At 39.5% G+C, this 13714-nt stretch overlaps 1 long non-coding RNA gene across 1 annotated transcript in view; it reads right to left on the reverse strand.

Moving 5' to 3' along the window:
* The window catches only part of LOC134299474 (uncharacterized), a 43180-nt gene extending 30706 nt beyond the window's left edge, over positions 1 to 12474 (reverse strand). The window contains exon 1 of the long non-coding RNA XR_010006694.1: positions 11537 to 12474. This is a non-coding gene — a long non-coding RNA (uncharacterized LOC134299474). The remainder of the gene's footprint in view (positions 1 to 11536) is intronic.
* Positions 12475 to 13714: the final 1240 nt, after the last annotated feature.

Consider the following 13714-nt stretch of genomic DNA (forward strand, 5'->3'; position numbering starts at 1 on the left):
GGAATGGGCCTTGGGGGTACTGCATTGCAGTGGCTCCAGTCCTTCCTTGAGGACCGTACCCAGAAGGTGTTGATAGGGGAAAGCTGTTCGGCTCCACAACCATTGTCTTGTGGAGTCCCACAGGGTTCAGTACTGTCCCCTTTGTTGTTTAACATCTACATGAAGCCGCTGGGTGAGATCATCTGGAGTTTTGGAGTTTGGTGTCATCTGTACGCAGATGATGTCCAACTCTATCACTCCTTTTCTTCAGCTACCAAGGAGGCCGTCCAGATCCTGAACCGGTGCCTGGCTGCTGTGTTGGACTGGATGAGGGTGAACAAATTGAAGTTGAATCTAGACAAGACAGAGGTCCTCCTGGTCAGTCGTAAGGCCGAACATGGTATAGGGTTACAGCCTGTGCTGGATGGGGTCGCACTCCCCCTGAAGGCGCAGGTTCGCAGTTTGGGTGTCCTCTTGGACTCATTGCTGAGCCTGGAACCCCAGGTTTCGGCGGTGGCCAGGGGGGCCTTCGCACAACTCAAACTTGTGCGCCAACTGCGCCCGTACCTTGGGAAGCCTGACATGGCCACGGTGGTCCACGCTCTGGTTACATCTCGTTTGGACTATTGCAATGCGCTCTACGTGGGGTTGCCTTCAAAGACTGTTTGGAAGCTGGAACTAGTCCAACGTTCCGCAGCCAGGTTATTAACTGGAGCGCCGTACAGGGAGCATACAACTCCTCTGTTGAAGCAGCTCCACTGGCTGCCTGTTAGCTTCCGGGCACAATTTAAAGTGCTGGCTTTGACCTACAAAACCTTAAACGGCTCTGGTCCAACTTACCTCTCCGAACGTATCTCCCCCTATGAGCCGCCCCACAGATTAAGATCTTCCAGTGAGGCCCTGCTCTCGGTCCCGCCACCGTCACAGCTGCGTCTGGCAGGGACGAGAGACAGGGCTTTTTCGGTGGTGGCTCCACGGCTGTGGAACTCCTTGCCAAGGGAGATTAGGGAAGCCCCCTCACTCATGTCTTTTAGGAAGCAGCTGAAGACCTGGATGTGGGACCAAGCTTTTGGCCCATCCTAAGATACGGTTGATATAATCTGATGTATTCGCTGGATTAATGTGTAATTGAATACAGGCTGGCTCTGACTTTTGGCCCAATGCTACTGGCCCTGTTGTAATGGCCACACAGTGTTTTACTGTTTTAAATGGGGTATGATATTGGTTTTTAGTGTGTTTTTACGATCGTTTGTTTTACTATATTTTGTATTATATGTGGCATTAATCTTGCCATTATGTAAGACCGCTCTGGGTCCCCCTGGGGGAGAAGAGCGGTATATAAATTAAATAAATAAATAAAATAACTCAGCTAAAACATGGTGGTGAAACTGAATGCAGAAGCAAAAAAAAAAAAATCAGTTAAGAAGATCCAGAAATCTTTTTGTTCTTCTGCATCCTGGTTTAATTCCACATAACATTATGGAAGAACTCAAAATCAGTTTTTGTTCTTGCTCAGACCCTTGTCATAGAATTATCAAGTAAGAAATCCATATCTTGTCCAAGCAACAATCTTCATGAATAGGTTACATCCCTCCCCGAGTTGTATCAGTGAATATTTACAGTACAACACTCTTACTGAAATGGGAGTGCCATAAGCTAACAGCCAATTTAACACAGGGAAAAACAAGGCTAAAATAAGGACCAAGCTGTTGGAGAAGCCGTTATTATTGATGGTGGCATGTGGCCGAACTCCAGCAGTGAAAGCCCTCAAGAATCAGGTCTCACTGCAGGTAAGAAACATGCTGGACTCTTTCATTATGAGACTAAAAATGTGTGAAAGTGAATGATGCAACAGCATTCTTAGCCCAGGTCATGGAATAAGCAAAGAGATCCGGTATGATCTCTCATATTTTGTGAGCCTGAAGTGAAACAACATTGCTTAGGACAAGATTGTCATTATGTACAACTTCGCATTACAGTTTTTCCTTTCAGAAATGTGACAACAGAGTATTCAAGTGAAGACTAATCATGTAGTGAGACAGGATAGAAATTAGTGCAACAAATCATATTTGACATACAGGCAGCTTCATCCTAGGAGAACCACGTTCCTTGCACTCAGAAATGTTATACACAAACTGCAAATCAGGGTTGGACACCAAAGAAAGGCAGTTTCCTACTATTTGACCCTTCAGCACTAATAAATTCTATGCTAGTGGGAAGAGGCATTATGTAGTAAATTTGAGAGGGAAATGAGCTCATAGATTTAGAGGAAGCATCAGAGTAAGAGAAGGATTTACCCTCAGAACTAGTTCCAGGCTGCACCAGAAGGGCCAGCACAACTGGCGTTCATTTTGCCAGGATTTCCCCAGCTGAAGGAGGTCATGAGTTCACCATGGGACTTGATTCCAAAAGCCACAAAAGATCCATATTTAGTAGTTGCAATTCAGTATGGCACAACACATCATAGAAGTTCTACATGTGGAACTATGTTATATCAGTCCACTCAACACTTCTCAGAATCACAGACCAGCCCGGCTGCTTCCTCAGCCATTCTGTGGAGGCAGCAATTTTGGAAGTACTTGGCTATGACCTCATAAACAGATACAAAATCAGTCTGTTATCTTCTGAGATTCACTGGGGGCCTCTGGATATCTCAGCAAATGATGTAGTCATTCTGTACTTGGTTACTGGGATAGAACCAGAAGAATCGCCAGTTTTCTCTCCCTCCACCATTTATAGAATAGTTCTGGGAGGGGTGGCAGCAACTAAATGATAAGTTCTTGGAAAGCCTCTTTAACAGGAAAGATTTTGCTCGCCAGAGGTAAAACTAGCCACTTAGACCGAATTCCATTAAAAGGCTCAATCTCAATGTGTTTTATGTGTTGTCGAAGGCTTTCATGGCCGGGATCACAGGGTTGTTGTATGTCTTTCGGGCTGTGTGGCCATGTTCCAGAAGTATTATCTCCTGACGTTTCACCCACATCTATGGCAGGCATCCTCAGAGGTTGTGAGGTAACACTCAATGTGTTTTTATTTATTTATTGCTGAAGCAATATCTGAGACTGTTTGAAAGATTCTCTGGTCTGTGACACACTGGGAGCTATCCAAAGTGCTGACCTTTTGGCTTGGAATTTGCCTTGTCAAAACAGGATCTCTGCATTCCTTGACCATCCCTTGTCTTTGTCAGAACTTGACTAAATCATAACGTCCCATCCTGTGGCTTCTACCTAGTGCCCTCTTCCCACACAGCTTGCGATTCCCTCCCTATGAGGAACAGTTTAGGAAGTTGGGTATGTTTAGCCTGGAAAAGAGAAGGTTAAGAGGTGACATGATAGCCATGTTTAAATAGTTGAAAGCATGCCATATTGAGAAGGGAGCAGGTTTGCTTTCTGCTGCTCTAGAGAACTTCCTGATGGTAAGAGCTGTTCGACAGTGGGATATACTGCCTAAGAATGTGGTGTAATCTTCTTTGGGGTTTTTGAAACAGAAATTGAATGACCATGTGTTGGAATGCTTTGATGGTGTATTCCTATATGGCAAGGGGTCAAACTGGATGGCCCCTGTGGTCTCTTCTAATTCCATTATTCTAATCTGACAAGGGGAATGTTACCTCCCAGTTTTAATTTCTATTGTGTCATAGACAATAACTTGTTCTAGTGTAAGCAATTTTGTACCACACAACAGCATTATATATGGCCAGTTGATATGATTACTTTCTACAAGAGCAATAGCTAGTGTCCTAGAACAGGGAAAAAGCAACTTGCTGTACTAGGATACTTGCAGACTTAAAACTAACCTCATGTGGCCCTCAGCCCAGTTTCAAATGGGTTTGTAAATGATCTCCCTAGACCTTTGCAAGACCAATCTGCCCATTTCTCAGCAGCCCTGCTAGTGGCAAGAAGGGAAGGGTGGGAAAAGAGAACAAAGGTCTGACCGATTTTTGGCTCTATCCCTTTTCATCTCTGGTTTCAGTTTGCTTACTCCGGGTCTCCCCACCCCTCCCAAATCTATCTTCAGGACAACAAGGTCAGTAGTAGGGAAAGGTTTTCCTTTCCTGCCCTGGCCTTGTAAACTGTCTCCTAAAGAGGGAGAATGGATGCTGACCTGAAACAGAGCACTTTCACTTTCTACAGGGCTCACTATACATTCACACCACACAATCATACCCAATGAAATTCTGGGATTTATAATTTGTTGAGATACTTAGAATTCTCTGCTAGAGAACAATAATGCTGTATATCAGGGCAATGCAGTAGGGAATTTCAAATATCTCACCAAATTACAGGATTAACAATGGGAATGAGCAATGCTAGCTAAAGTGATGGTGAACTGTCATAGATGTGGATATACCAGTATAAATACACCTCCGATTTTTAGCTTTGTAGCCATTTCTACACATGTAATTTGTTTGTTTCACTGTAAACCCACAACCTTTACAACAGGGGTCCCCAGACTTTTAAAGCAGAGGGCCGGTCCACGGTCCCTCAGTGTTGGGGGACCAGACTATAGTTTGAAAAAAAAATACAAACAAATTCCTATGCACATTGCACATCTTATTTGTAATGGAAAAAAACCCATGAAAGAACAATACAATATTCAAAAATAAAAACAATTTTAACCAACATAAACCTACCAGGATGTCAATGGGAAGTGTGGGTCTGCTTCTTCTTCAAGTTAATTAGGATTATTGTTGTTATTGTGTGCCTTCAAGTCATTTCAGACTTAGTCTAAAACTGAGGGCAGGGGCCAGATAAATGACCTTGGAAGGCTGCATCCGGCCCCCGGGCCTTAGTTTGGGGACCCCTGCTTTACATTGTCCACTAAAGCTGAATTCCAGTTTCACTCAAGACTTAAATGTTTGCTTGTTAAACTAGGAATTGCTGAATTTGTTTGTTTGTTTGCCTGTTTGTTTATTGATAAATGGTAGAGCCAGGCAATATGAAAAATTGTGTTTTCAGATACTGTATACTGAAAGAAATTAAAGGTCATGGGCCCTATGTGAACATTCTTGATTCTTACCGATAGACGGTGCTTCTTTATAGTGAAGTGCCCAGCTTTTGACTGTCAGACAATAATGAATTACTGAATAGGAAAAACTTTAGGTCTATTCACATGTGAGCAATTCAAAAACGTTAAGATACTGGAGATCATAAGGGACTGCTGATACATGAATGTTGTCACAAAATGATAAACAAAATTTGCAATAAAGATGAGAAAAAAAATCTGTCACCAAGTATTGGCACAATACTTGTTATTTCCACCATTTTCCTTTTGGGATTGAGTGCTCCAGATCAGTGCTTCTTAAACTGTGGGTCCCAACCTCAAATGGGGTCCCCCTATCTTAATGTAGGGCTTCCCAAATATATGGCAACAGTGAAAGTTTTCTGATCACCACCCAGTGGCTGTTTTAGATATTTGCACAATGGATTCTGCAGAAGATGCTTCTGCTCTACTTCATCAAAAGAAAAATCAGCATGTTTAGCAAGCCATTCAAATGCTGATTTGTTTTCAGTATATGTTTGATTTTAAATCCATTTTATATACCTATATACCTTAGGTCACATAAAAATTTCTCAGGTGGAAAGGGGTCATGAGTGGAAAAGTTTAAAAAGCCCTGTTCTAGATTATCAAATCTACAAAAGGAGTATGATTTTTTTAACTTCAAAGTTACTATCTTCAAACTCCTTTTTTCCTAGTGCAGAAATGCTATGCCTCCACATATCTCCTTATTTATCATTCCTTTTAGGCTACTCATTAACACTCTCCATTTCTGGACAGGCTCCATCTAATAGCATAAGTCTGGCAGTGGCATAACGCTTGCTCAGCAAGAACTGTTTCCAGAATAGCACAGTTTCTCAGTGGTCAGGCATGAATGCAACTCTTGCGGTAACCAGGTGATTGGCACAGTCCCTAGGAACACTGCTACAAATCAGCAGAATTTCCTCTAGGAGGCCCAAGGAGCAACTCCCATCTGCAAACATGAGTGATTTATTTACACATTAACATTAAGAAAAACAGATAAACTTGCTTCTTATGAATGGGTCATTCTTTTTTTGCCAAGTTCCAGAACACAATGCTTTTTCTCCTGCCAATTCAAACCTATATTATTTAATAGGAAAAAAATGCCATTCATAGATGCATTTGAAATGGTTATTTATTCCTTAATAATGAATTTGGGTCATTTATATTATTTTTAAACAGTTTTTAAAAGGAATTCAACACGATGCTATGATTAAACTGTCAGATTATAAACAAGGATATGTGGGTCTAATTTAGTTGTTAGTCTTGACTAGGGCCCCTTCTACACTGTCCTATAAAATCCAGATTATCTGCTTTGAAGTGCGTTATAGGGCAATATAGATTCATATAATCCAGTTCAAAGCAGATCATGTGGATTATCTGATTTGATAATCTGGATTATATGGCAATTTAGAAGGGTTCTAGGCTGAATAAAATTCCACATTATCTGCTCTGAACTGGAATATCTGGCAGTGTGGACTCGGATAACCCAGTTCAAAGCAGATATTGTGGGATTTTCTGCTTTGATATTCTGGGTTATATGGCTGTGTGGAAAGGTGCTACAATAGACTGCTGAATGTTAAATTAGCAGTTTGTAAAATCTCATTGATTCAATGGGTCTACTCTAGTTGAGATTAGGAATTAGATTTATATCTAACATTACATACTGGTTTATATGTTGAACTTGGACTCTGGAAGACTAGAATTCAAATCCTTGTTCAGCCATGGAAACTGGATGATCTTGGCACTGTCACATGCTCTCAGTCTCAGAAGACAATGGCAAACATCTTTCCAAGAAAAGCATGTGATAGGTTTGTCTTAGGGTCACCACAAATTGGAAATGACTTGAAGGCGCACACTACCAACAACATGGGTCCCCCCCCACAGTGAAGATCACTAAGGCCAATTCTATACTGCCCCATATCCCAGGATCTGATCCCAGATTTTCCGCTTTAAAATGGATTATATGAGTCTCCATTGCCATATAATCAGGGATAAATAGATAATCAAGGATTGGATCTTGGAATATAGGGCAGTGTGGAAAGGGTCTGACTGGTCTTATGGAAGTCATAATTCTTAGTCAAGTCTATATTGTAACCAGAGCTGAGCTAAGCGATTTTGCCTCTTGCAACAAAGGAAAAGTGTTGCCCACCCCACCTTTCTTTTAAGAAAGTTGATTGGATTGGTGGTTCTTATGATTACATTCTCCAACACACCCGAGGCTACAGGATAGCTTAGAGTTTCTTAAACTGTGTTTCTCCAAATGTTTTGGACTTCAGCTCCCACAGTTCCTAACAGCTGGTAAACTGGCTGGGATTGGAGCTGAAGTCCAAAACACCTGGAGGAGCATAGTTTGAGAAACACTGGTTTAGAGAACCTGGAAACCACAGGAGGAACAGTTGACAAGTTGCTACCACTATCTTCAGCTATCAGCTGGGTTGGAGGTCAAGGCTCTTGCATCTCAAACATTTGCATGGAAGAGTGTGTTTTATCAACTGTAGCTTCTATGCGGATCCACATCTGGTGACATTACATCTTCACAGGCCCATCTGGAGAAGCCTTGTCCTTTTTGCAAGAGGCAACCTTAGGCCCCTTCTACACTGCCATATAAAGACAGATTATCTGAACTGGATTATATGGCAGTATAGATTAATATAATCCACTTCAAAGCAGAAAATCTAGAGATTATATGGCAATGTAGACAGGACCTTAATATTTTGAGTAATGTAATCCTTATACTTACTTGAGATATACATTTCTAGAGAGCTGGTGTATTTGAAGATTTTATCACACCAACCTGTTATCTTGTGTCAATTGTATTGTTTAACCAAATGGAAAATACTTTCACACCTTTATACATTTGTGCTTTTCTGGCACTTTGATGCATAGTTGCATAATCAATCTTCCACACAGCCTTGCTTCTTACACATGTCCATCCTACCCAGTGCATGTGTATTGTGTTTTCCCCAGTTTTTCCAATCAGCTGTGAAATCTTTCAGTTTCATCATTTTTATGAGGTCTTCTTCTGATAGCTATGCAGTTTCAGGAATGCATACAAGAACGTTTTTGCACAGAAAGAGTGGTGGAACAATAGCAATAATTGATTCATTGATTTTTCCACCCTTCAATGAAAAGAGATTATCCAGTTTTTACACACAATGTAAGTAATAAAAGAGACATGTGATTATGTAGTAAGTTCTGTCCAAAGGCACATTTATCCTGCCATAATTGCACTTTATTAGTTCCGTGTGATAAAGTCCATAATGGCTAAGTAGAAAATCATCAGTTCAAAGTTGATAGCAGTCATGAACTTAGGAGACCTCTTAGAAGAGCTGCTGAATAAGACTCTCAATTTTCACAATCTTCTGGGCAGATATAACAAGATAGATAATTCAATGGAAATTGAATGAAAATACACTCCACATTGCTCTGGAAAATCTATGTTCAAGTCTTCCGTTTAGCCATGAGACCTCTTTTTGGTGACCTTGGGGGTTAATCTACTTCTCTAGGCTGTGCTTTTGAGTAGACAATCTTCTAGATAGCTAGCTCCAGATAGGACCAAAAACCTGTCCTCACACTTTAATATTTCCCTTATCCTTACTGCTGCCATATGACCTATGCACTTCACTCATTCGCCTATCCTTTAAATCAGAGGTCCCCAAACTAAGACCCGGGGGCCGGATGCGGCCCTCCGAGATCATTTACCTGGCCCCCGCCCTCAGTTTTATAATATAATATATTGTATATACATATAATATTGATAATATTATAATGTAATACAATATAACACTAATAATAATACCATATAATAACATTAATTATATATTCTATATAACTAATAATATTACAGTATAGTGGTATAGTTCAATATAGTAATATATAATGCTAATATTGTGCTATGCTAATAATATAATATATTGTATGTACATATAATTTGTAAGCCACTCTGAGTCCCCTTTGGGGTGAGAAGGGTGTGATACAAATGTAGTAAATAAATGCAGTAAATAAATAAATAATAAATAAATACATTTTAGACTTAGGCTCGCCCAAATCTGAAATGACTTGAAGGCACAACAACAACAACAACAACAACAACCCTAATTAACTTGACTATCTCATTGGCCAGAAGCAGGAACACATTTCCCATTGAAATCCTGATAAATGTATGTTGGTTAAAATTGTTTTTATTTTTAAATATTGTATTGTTCTTTCATTGTTCTTGTTGTTTTTGCACTACAAATAAGACATGTGCAGTGTGCATCGGAATTTGTTTGTATTTTTTTTTTCAAATGACAATCCGGCCCCTCAACAGTCTGAAGGATTGTGGACTGGCCCTCGGCTTAAAAAGTTTGAAGACCCCTGCTTTAAATTATTGTTGCACTAGTCCACCCACCCATGATGATAAAGTGAAATTGTTATTGGTTGTTGGTTCAATGCCTTTTTATATGTCATTATAATGTTGTTGTTTTTCTGTCTATTATTATTGTTATGTATTTTAATGTATTACATTTTAAAATGTGTTGTTCGGACTTGGCACCATGTAAGCCGCCCTGAGTCCCTTTGGGTAGATGGAAGCAGGGGACAAAAATAAAGTTGTTGTTGTTGTTGTTGTTGTTGTTATTATTATTATTATTATTATTATTATTACTGTGAGGATCAAAATGAAGTAGAGAAAGAAGAATACATACTGTTTTGGGTTGCTTATGATAAAGGCAGGATATCAAGATATAATGAAGCAGCAACAATGCTTTCTGGAAATATAAAAATAAACTATAGACCCCATTCTATCAAACTGCTCACTAAGAAGTAAACTTCCTTCCATCTCACACTTTTTCAACCATTGAGTGAAACAGCACAATGCATAGGAACTGACAAGCACAAGGTCTTTTTCACTGTATGTGATTAAATGTTATCGTATTAATATTTAATATAATGAAACAACTTTACGGGTATGATGCCATTATCTGCATTCATTTTCTGACTAATATGAAATGATTCTGTGGTCCCCTAAGACCTTCTCAGTCATAGCAAATGAAATCAAAAAGGCAAATGAAATAAAATGGAGGTTGAGTATCTCACATCCAGAATTCCAAAGTCCAAGATACTCCAAAATAAAAAAAAAACTGTCCACATCGATGGCTGAGATAGTGACGTCTTTGCTTTCTGGTTGTTTGATATACACAAATTCAGTTTCATGCACAAAATTACGACTATTGTTTATAAAATTACTTTCAGGCTATGTATATAGAATAATAGAATCATAGAGTTGGAAGAGACCTTGTGGGCCATCCAGTCCAACCCCCTGCCAAGAGCAGGAAAATCGCATTCAAAGCATCCCCAACAGATGGCCATCCAGCCTCTGCTTAAAAGCCTCCAAAGAAGGAGCCTCCACCACACTCTGGGGCAGAGAGTTCCACTGCTGAACAGCTCTCACAGTGAGGAAGTTCTTCCTAATGTTCAGGTGGGATCTCCTTTCCTGTAGTTTGAAACCATTGTTCTGTGTCCTAGTCTCCAGGGCAGCAGAAAACAAGCTTACTTGTTTATAATGAGCATATGAAACATACATGGATTTTGAGTTTAGATTTGGCACCCATCTCCAAGACATCTCATTGTGTATATGCAAGTATTCCAAAATAAAACAAAATCCAAAACCTAGAAGACTTCTGGTCCCAAGCATTTCAGATAAGAGATACTCAACCTGTAACAGAATAATACAGTAGAATTCTGGCTAAAAGAAGTCAGATACATACAGATAGCCTGTCCTCATAGAAATAAATTAGGATGGAGCAAAGTGGGTAAGGAAATTCCTTGCTCACGTCAGAGCTTCCATACCTGTACTAGTTTTCAAAAAAGTAGCCCTGTTAGTCTCAGAAGTACAAGGCATTCTCTACTGCAGTATTTTCTACTCTGTACAGCATCTAAAGAAGTATTCCTTTTTCTCTCCCTCCTTCTTTCCATCCCTCCTTTTTATCCTGTAAACTTGCACTAAATCATTGCATCCAATTAGCATTGCACTTCATCCCTTCAGCAGTCAGTAAAAGAGGCTGAGAAAAGTGTATTCTTGGACAGCAGGCTGTTAAAGAGGTTTCTGAGAACCGATTTTGTCTAAGTGCTTGCGTGCAGCAAAACAGTAACAGGAACTTGGAGTAAAAAGTGAAGGGCCTATCCTACTTCAATCGGCTAGGGTGGTATTGATTAAAAGAGATCCATTTCAGATTGTTGGTTTGCTGTTTTCTACACATAAATAGTCTTTCAGCTACACTTAAGAGACAATACCTTGGATTTTCTTGGGGTTTTCTGCTTTTCTAATTCAGAAAATGTCAAGAGTTATGGGAAAACATCTCTGTGAGAACTGCTCTCATATTGATAATCTTCCACATAGCATTTCTGTTTGTAGCTGTGGGAGGGATGCATTGCTGTTGGGAGAATGAAGCTGTATAGTTTTTTTTCCCTTCAACTCAATTGTACACTTTCAAATCTAACTCATTATGTTATGTATATCATAAACAATCAGTCACTTAACAATAAGTGCTCGTACCTTTCAACGGTCCAGATTTAGCAGGGATACTTCCAACTAATCCAACTAATCCATCTTTTCTCCAGTTTTCTCCACCTCTTTCCACTTCCCCGCATTTGTCCACGTGTTACTTCAATTCCTGGAAATTAAGTTCAAAGTGCAAAAATAGTTTGCACTCAGATCAGTAGGAGGAGAGGATGAGGAAAAAATTCATCCTTTCCAGTAAACTCAGGCAAAAGCAAACTGCTGCGGCTTCTCCTAGTGTGTGTCTCCGTCCTTATGAATAGCTTTGATGTCTTCACTGCAATCGAATGTGGCACACTTACACGTTTCAGCATTCAGCATTTGAACCATGTTCTCCAAAGTCATAGTCCAACCTTTGAACATGTACACCATGATGGCTTCATCCTTTTGGTGCTACAATAGCCAGCCATTTAACTTTTGTAAATTCAGTTCTATTAATACTGGCTGGGACATCCCAGAAGGAGTCAGAAAAAAAAGAAAAAATGTCAGGGCTCTGGCAGCATATCTGGTTTTCATTCAGAAGACAAGTACAAACCTTTTATGTCCTGGGGCACTGAAAGGAATAGGACTGTTGCAAGGAAACAAATAAATAAAAATTATCCATATAATTAGACCAATCCCAAACTGAATGGTTTTGGAGATTAATGTTCCTGTAAAGCAGCAAATTTATAATAGATGACTAAAACAATGTAATAGAGCTATTTTAAAACAACAACAACAAAAACCCCATAAGCAGTGAGAAAATATCGATTGCATTTTTTGCATTTATCATGGTGATTTTATCTGATATCATTTCAGAAATATATGTTGACACATTCATTGATTTGGAATCAACAAGAATTTTTCAAAAAAGGCCATGAGAATGTGTTGGCAAATATATATATATATATATATATATGGCAGATCTATTGTTACATCATTAACTTTAAAAGCCAGTGCTCATTTTAACATTGCCTGAAGCACAATATTTTATGAATATGTCACATATTGGAATATTACCCAACTCCCACATAACATCTGCAGTCCCACCGGGGGAAGTGGGGAAACCATACACTATACAATAATACTTATTGTTTTGCATGAAGTGCTTGATATTAAGAAAGTGTAGCAAAGTTCATTTCCAACTTTATGTGTGCTCCTATTCCAGACATCCTTCTAGAATTCAGTGTACTTGGTGCATTCATACACCAGTCAGACCCATTACCAGTAAAACTGCTTCGAAACTGCCTTTGTGTGCTTCCCTAAGACCAAGCACATCAACATTTGTAGTCTGTACTAAGTTTGAGACATTTGTTTATTTAAACACATTATTCTAGTTTTCATCCAAAATGGATGCTCAAACAGCTTCATCAGCCAAAATAAAAGGAAGACAGTGTTGACCACCATATTCTTATGATCTATAAGACATATTTGCAAAACCATTGATTTCTTATATGGTCCAGCTTAAATGAAAATAAGCCAAGAGCAAAAGAATCAAATGGAGATGCTTTTTCAGACACCCTGTTCTGATTATATTTCTGCCAGATGGAAGGGCATTTGATGATATTTGCTGTACAGAAGCAAACAAATAGAGGTGGTCACTCATCCGGACTTTCATCTATTGAAGCCAGGTAGAATAGCCACTGTCACATGGAAATTTTAAGAGTTCAGCCCAAGAACACATTAACACAGAAGGTGTGAACACTTTTTGCTAGGCTTTACTGCCAGAATATTGTAGATGGATTTCTCCATCAAAGGCAAGGATCAGTGGAACTACGTAGTTCTACTGGACAAGCTCTTTAATCCTATGCATTTGCAACCAGGCTGTGCAACTCTCTATCAAACAAGGTTAAGATATTTCCCATCAGCAGATGCAATCTCTTTTCTAAATAAAATAAGACAGATCATTAGCAATTAACTTTTTATTCCAAATGTAGCCCTATGTGGAGAGTCAATCTGAGTGAGTCCAAGAGAATGAGTGAGGCCCTTTCCACACAGCTGAATAAAATCCCGCACTATCTGCTTTGAACTGGAATATATGGTTGTGTGGACTCAGATAACCCAATTCAAAGGGGATATTATGGGATTTTATGCCTTGTTATTTTGGAATATAGGGCTGTGTGGAAGGGCCCTGAGTGATTGCTCTCAGATTGCATCTACACCATAGAATTAATGTAGTTTGACACCACTTTAACT

The sequence above is a fragment of the Anolis carolinensis genome, chromosome 5 (assembly GCF_035594765.1).
Source record: "Anolis carolinensis isolate JA03-04 chromosome 5, rAnoCar3.1.pri, whole genome shotgun sequence".
In the NCBI taxonomy this organism is placed as follows: Eukaryota; Metazoa; Chordata; class Lepidosauria; order Squamata; family Dactyloidae; genus Anolis; species Anolis carolinensis.